The 7134-nt window shown below is 37.0% G+C and overlaps 1 protein-coding gene across 1 annotated transcript in view; it reads left to right on the top strand.

The window, feature by feature from the left end:
• Positions 1-255: 255 nt before the first annotated feature.
• LOC114643102 (zinc finger protein 271-like) overlaps positions 256-7134 on the top strand; it is a 63608-nt gene continuing 56729 nt past the window's right edge. Inside the window, exon 1 of the mRNA XM_051935645.1 lies at positions 256-461. The gene's annotated coding sequence lies outside the window, so the exon portion shown is untranslated. The remainder of the gene's footprint in view (positions 462-7134) is intronic.

Genomic DNA, 7134 nt, shown 5'->3' with positions numbered 1-7134 from the left:
GTGGAGTATGAATGACAAATAACACCGATTGGCGATTTGTTAAATAAAAGGTGATTGACCGGGACGTTTAAATTTTCGATTGGCTGATCAGTGCCTGACGTTCACAAATTAAATATATGATTGGCTGAAGTCGAAAATGAGTCTGGGCATCTCTGCTCAAGCTGCTGCCCCCGCGACCCGACCTCGGATAAGCGGGAGACAATGGATGGATGGATGGATGGATGAAAATGATATTTACGCCCATTTTACTCCGGTCTGCAGCAATATCTACTTGGAGTTTTGGGACGCTACTGTTTTCGTCACCCTTGATGACGTTTTGGAGTACTTTGACCCGTGACGTCACCGAAAGCGGCAGGTACGGAAGTTGGCGCTCGCTTCTCGCTTGTATGCAGCAAATCGAAACAGGCTGTTGAGTAGGTCGGATTTAAAAAAGTATCACACAACACACAGAGTGAAGGTAAGTGATATGAGTTTGGGGCCGTCATGTATGAATGTGGATTTTCATTTGCTCCAGACAGAGTCAGTATTGAAAGAAAATCATTACCGAGAGACGGAGGGTAAGAATTCGTGGCTTGGGCACGTGGTCAGTTTACGAATGAGTGAGTTTCCATCCGCTCCAGTCAAAGTAACTAAGTAGAGGTAAGCAGGCTGTTTGTGTCTATCACGTCAATTTAAAAAACGCACACAGCGCTTTAATTTGTACTTTTCTTTCTCCTTTATCATTCCGCGGTGTTCGTGATCGGTCGGCATTTCAGAAAGCAGTGAGGAGTCAGTCGGGCTTTACAAACTTCTGATCAGAAAAAGACAAACACGAACTGAAACAAACGGGAGTCCGCGACCGTGGAGAAAAGTCGAAGTGCATGCGAAACCAAGAACGAAAACAAATGTATAGAGGGAGAGAAAGTGTAGCGCTGTCGTGCCGGTATTCCTCGGGTAACCCGCCCGGAAAAGTCTGAATTTAATGTTCATATCTGTTGAAGACGGGCGTCCATAATCAGTATGTGTGTATTTATATACACGGCTTAGCATTCTGAAACCTGCTTAATTCAATGTAGTCGGCATATATTTACATGCTTTGCATGGATGAACAATTCTATGGATGTTGTTTTGTTTTTGTTTTAGCCTGTGTCATATGTGAAAAAGCCTATGTTTTGGCGCTAAAATCCAAAACCAGTAATGCATGTTGATGAATATTAGGAGGTTCATAGAGATTTGTGGTTGGTGTTACTGCCTTACAGTTCCAGCAAAATGAATTTTATGGTCTTTATGCATTTTACATATGTCCCCTATTTATTTATTTATATCCTTATTTCTAAAGATTCCCAGGTTTAGTGGGCTGGCATACCTAACCTGACTTTCTATGGTGGTGGATACGCATGCAGTTGTACCCTACGATGGCCCGTAGTCGGTTCCTACCCTGCACAGCTACTCTGGTTTTCTTCCCATATCTCAATGACATCAGTTTCTGTGTGCTTTGTACTAGATATAGATGTGATGTGGATGGTAAAACTCATATGGCGGCTGCTCACTACATGTAGTTTTATCACACTGAGCTCGGCCAGGGTGTGTGTGCCTTTTTTGTGCCACTAGGAACTCTTAAGTGAACACCACAGACTGGCCTGGCATCCCTCTTCTTAGCAGGGCTCTGCTTGATTTAATTAAAATCTTCATGAGGGTCAGTAATTGGTTGTTCTTTGTCTGGCCCTTCCCCATGGGGTTACCCATGGTACATTGGTCAATGAGGAGCAGAGATCTCCAGACAATGGATCACTAAGGATGACTGAGGCGCTCAAGGTCTCAATACTGGGAGAAGTTATTCAGTAGGAGTTTATTACTGTTTTTAAATGTTTTTTGTTCTTTATGGTTTTGTGTGTTTGCATGCAACATTTACTTCCGTATGGTGAATCTGATAAACTTAATACTGGATTTGTGTTGTTGGAAACATCAATAAAGTTCTGTTTTGGAGACTTTGAAGTAAGATCTGCAAACATTCTTTAAGACTTGCGCTATTTAGTTGCAGTCTACCATTATTATTAAGCATTTTTTTCCAGACAGTTTTATTTCTAAGCTCTCTACTCACACATATGATGCCTATTATCCACGACTCTCCTTGAGTCTTCAAACTGTGAGGTCAAAATTGATGTTCTAGTGAACAGAAGTAGATTATATTAGAAAAGAATTCAATAAAGAGGGCAGGAAAAGAGCATGTGAATTAATAAAAGTGCCCAATGATGTTGGTAAACCGAGTATTTTACTACACATCTTCACTGGGATTATATATGTTTAGTTGTCTTTGAATTTGAGGAGAACATTTTCAGAAATAATTTTTATTACTGTGAAATCCTTCCAAATGTTAGATTACTCACAGTAGACATCAGAAGCCGCTACTTTGACAGTAAACCCCCAATTAGTAGTAGGTGAACAGCCATTGTAGCAGTGTATTGGTTTAAAGAAGTACAAGCCTTAAATTTTTACAAGGGCCTCAACCTATGTGATTTGTTAAACTTCTTTAATGTTTTAAATTAGTGAGTTGAGATTTGTTTAGCTCCTCCTAATATATGCCACTGTTGTTTTTTTTTTTTTTACACTTGCAGTGTTCTTTCTACTGTACTGACCAGCTCAATTCTCTTCATGTTTTATAAATTTAGTAAAAGTTGGAAACCTGTGGTTGAGACTGCCTTCCCAAAATAAAGATTAGATGTTTGTCTTATTAAAAACTGATCCTCGTGTGCCGTAATCCTACTGCTATCCCTCACTTTTTAAAATCTTTTCAGCTTTAAATGTGCTTTCGCAACTCTTGTTAATTTGTAGCCAATATGTATTTCCTAAATTGAAGACCCGTTCTTCTGTATTCACAACTACTGATATGACAACATGCCTGCCTGCAAAGTCCTTTCAATTGCCCGACAGTCCAGAGGATGAAAAGCACACCATAGTTTGAGTTCAGATGTTCATATAATGACATATTGTCCTCTCACTGTTTAATAGTACTGTGATTATTTTTTACCTTATGAAATGTAGAGCACCCAAACCATATTTTTATTAGGGCTGTGCTACCCCATACCAGCTTAGTTCAGGACTGGGGATGCTCAAATCGTAACACAGGCCAATATCACTGGTTATTTCTGTTCCTAAGAATTTGTTTGAAATGTCATAATAAAGCTTAAACCACCATCTTATTAGAGTTGTTATACTTGGGTTTATAAGTTTTAGGAAAAATACAAGTTGAATCAAACTTCAATCAAAACTTCACATAATTAATATTAATAAGTCTGTATGAATTCTCAAAGGAAACATAGAAAATGTGCTGTGAATTACAAATTTAAAAGATAACAAAAGTCCAGCAGACCATGTTCACCACAAATTGAAGCTCATGTAACACAGGTTAAGAAGAAAGTGCTGACAATTGAAATACTGTATTTGAATTCTTCCAACTAAATGAGTATTTGTGCGAGACATGTAGTGTAAGATCGTTTACTTTTTATTTTAAAAAAAGTCTACACATGCCAAGAATACATAACATGGCAATTGATATAACCAATATAAGGCCTACAGTTCTTAGTTTTTAATCCACAGGATAAAACCGGAAAAAGTTACACATAGAAAATTGAATACCAAACTTAGATTAAGTTAAGAATTCTTAACGGAGCAGTTGATTTAGTTAATGGTTTGTTTTTGTTGAGATTACAAACCTATGAGTGTAGTTGAGTTTATTTAATAATATATTGGTTCATATAGGGCTGCACGATTAATCTTTTTTTTCTCATGATAACGATATTTATGACCCACGATCAGTTAATAAATATCGTCGCGATTTTACAGTATAAATACCAAACTGTTTTTTATGGGCTGAGTTTACGGATTGGACTGCGTCACTATGACGTTACTGCGTCTAGATTGCAAGCGCTTTCTGAAGCAGTAGAAGTCAATAGCAGCAATAACAGTCAGTCAGAATAAACATATGATGGCGGAGCAACGTGAGGAAGGTGCAGAAGTGCGATCGTTAGTTCCTAAAAAGGGGTCATACTCAGTTGTCTGGAACTATTTCGATTTCGAGGAATGTGATGTTGATCAGGTACGAGTCTTGTGCAAACTTTGCTCCTGTTCCGTCCAAACGTCCCAAGGTAACACAACAGACCTCATCAACCACCTTAAAAGCCACCACAAAGTACACTATCAAGAATTTCAACGACTGAAGGCACAAATAGCAACAACAAAAAATTACCAGCCATCCACAACACAGACAACAATATCAGGGACATTGTTCAACGCAATACCATATCTGCATAGCTCGCAAAGACAACGGGAAATAACAGAGGCGATCACGTACCATATAGCCAAGGATATGTGTCCAATAACCACCGTAAGCAGTGAGGGGTTTAAAAAAATGATCGCAACACTTGATAAAAGATATAGCATTCCCTCACGCAACCATTTTTCCAATGTTGCGCTGCCCTCGCTGTATGCGAAATACCGAAAAGAAATAGAAAGAGAAATTCTCAGGCTCAGCCTTGAATATTTTGCTGCCACGACCGACTTATGGTCAAGCAGAACTGCGGAACCGTATTTGAGCTTGACAGTTCATTTTATTGACAGCGAGTTTGAGATGAAAAGCAAGCTTTTGCAAACTTCGTTTTTCCCACAAGACCATACAGCGGAGTTTATTGCAGTCGGCCTCAAAGAAGCGATGTCCGCTTGGGGCTTGGTGGAAGAAAGACTTGTGTGCATCACAACGGACAACGCAGCTAATATGATTAGGGCAGCATCTGTGAATAACTGGCCGAGGCTACACTGGTTTGGTCACAGACTTCATTTACCAAAGGAATAATCGTCATTATTAATCGTGATAAAAATTTTGAGCAAAATAATCGTGATAATCATTTTTTCTGTTATCGTGCAGCCCTAGGTTCATACCAACTTTATTCTGCAAATGATGGTATCCATCTCTTACATGTGCTAGTATTTGGTAGGATTCCGATTCAAACCTCTTTACTGCCAGAAAGACCCTTGAGCAAGGCCCTTAACCTGAAAGTTTCTTCAGGGTCTCTTGCTGTACAATGGCCGACCCCGCACTCTGTCCCATAATGGTCATGTAAAAAGACAATGTCACCTCGGGGATTGATACAGGGTACCAAATTTAAAAAAAAATATATATATAGTATATCTTGTAGTTACAGAGTTATTAACTGAGTTAATGGATGTATTATCAACATGTAATTGTATGTAGCAGCTTTGAAAAGGAACCTTACTACGATTATTTAATTTATGCTCAATAATGGATTTCTCCAAAAATAGCAGTCAAACGTTCAACTACATTTACTTTCATTTATTTGGCTGATGCCTTTATTCAAGGTGACTTACAATATTTATGATTCAATTGGTTACATTTCTTTTTTGGTTAAAAATAAACCTGTAGGATAGAATGTTCAGCCCCTTTACCGAACATACAAACATCTCTTACGTCAAGGGACTTGTTGTTTTATTAACTGGTTAGTATTAGTGACATATTTTTAGGCAGGAATTCTCTCGTTTTGATCTTAATAAGGTACAGATGGAGTCAACACCATTTGCTTTAAGTTGGCCATTGAAATGTCACTGATGGGTCAGTTTTATAATTTAATTAGTGCAATATACAGTTATCTTGTTTGATATGTTATGTCCATTTATAGATAATAAACAGTTATATATAATATTATTCACAGTGATGTGGTCGACTTCATGGTAAGAGGAAAAAGCATCTGGGATAGAGTCATATACCATTCTGCAATTCTGTAAACGAAAGGCCTACACATCTAATGGAAATGATCCCCTGCCTCATTTGATTTGTTAATTGCCATTTTCTTGCCATTATCACTGGAATATTGTCCAAGTGGTACTTCAGAGGGTGTAGTAACACAGTCTGGTCCAACTCTGCTTTAAGACACACAGATGGTTTGTAAGTAATCAACACAAATTGGGACACCTGTGCAAATTGTTTGCTTCAATGTTCAAGGCTTCATTTAATTGAATTACTGCAGAACATCTGTAGGTTGTAACCTATTAGTTTTTCCCTGAAATTCCCTTTTTCAGTTGTTGCTAACCTAAACTTTAAATGTAAACCTCTGACATTTTACTACTTACCTTTTCACCATATTAGGTCATTCATTGCATTTCATCTGATTTAAATTTGAAGAAAAACTGAGGCGTTCTAAAACTTATGACTGGTAGTGGTCCTGTCTGAAACATAGGTTAATAAAAAAAAAAAAAAAGATTCTGTAAATCTCAAAAAAAAGTGTGTGTATGTATGTAGTTGGATACAGAGAAGCTAATAACCTAAATGTTTACCAGGCAAAAGGGGGCTTTTGTGAGATCAATAAGACAGTGGTTGGATAAAGGAGGAAAAAAAAAACATTTTTTTTTTTTAATTTAGAAGATAGAGGGGTAAAATCAACGTGCTTTGAAAGCTCACAATTGATGGGGTCCTTTGTGAGAATCCTACATAAATTGAAGAATTTACAACCAATTTTTTACAAACAACTTTATATATTAGATAGTAATCTTGACGTTGCCATTGAAATATTTGGGTCCCAGTAGAGAAGTATAAATGAAATAGGCCATCAAAAATTTAAAAGATAATAAATCACTTGGGAACGATGACCTAACCTCAGAATTTTATAAAATGTTTATAGATCACATTTCATATTTTTTACTTCCAACTTTCAAAGGTTTTGAAATGGGAGAATGACCTAATTTAGTAAGACAAGGCATCATTGCCTTAATTCCTAAGCCTAATAAGGATGTTCTACTTTTGGATAATTGGCATCCTGTAACGCTTTTGAACAATAATTACAAGATATTCACTAAAAGACTGAAATGTGGGATAAATGACCTTGTTGACAAATGTCAGTCAAATTGTGTTAAAGATCGTTGTATTTCTAATAATTTCTGTTTGATTTTAGACTTGACTGAAAATAATGAATTGCTTTCTGGAGACAGTGATTCTATTTCTGGATTTTCAAATGGTATTTGACACAATAAGACTTGAATTTATCTTTTGACATACATTTATGAATTTAGGGAAACCCTACAAAATTTTAAATATTATTATTTTGTTTTTTGGTGAAAGCAGTTATGACTGTTTATAAGTGAAGTAAT

This window comes from Erpetoichthys calabaricus, chromosome 1 (genome assembly GCF_900747795.2).
Source record: "Erpetoichthys calabaricus chromosome 1, fErpCal1.3, whole genome shotgun sequence".
Taxonomy (NCBI): domain Eukaryota; kingdom Metazoa; phylum Chordata; class Cladistia; order Polypteriformes; family Polypteridae; genus Erpetoichthys; species Erpetoichthys calabaricus.
Note: the sequence above shows the minus strand (reverse complement) of the source record. Positions and strands in the feature narration are given on the sequence as shown.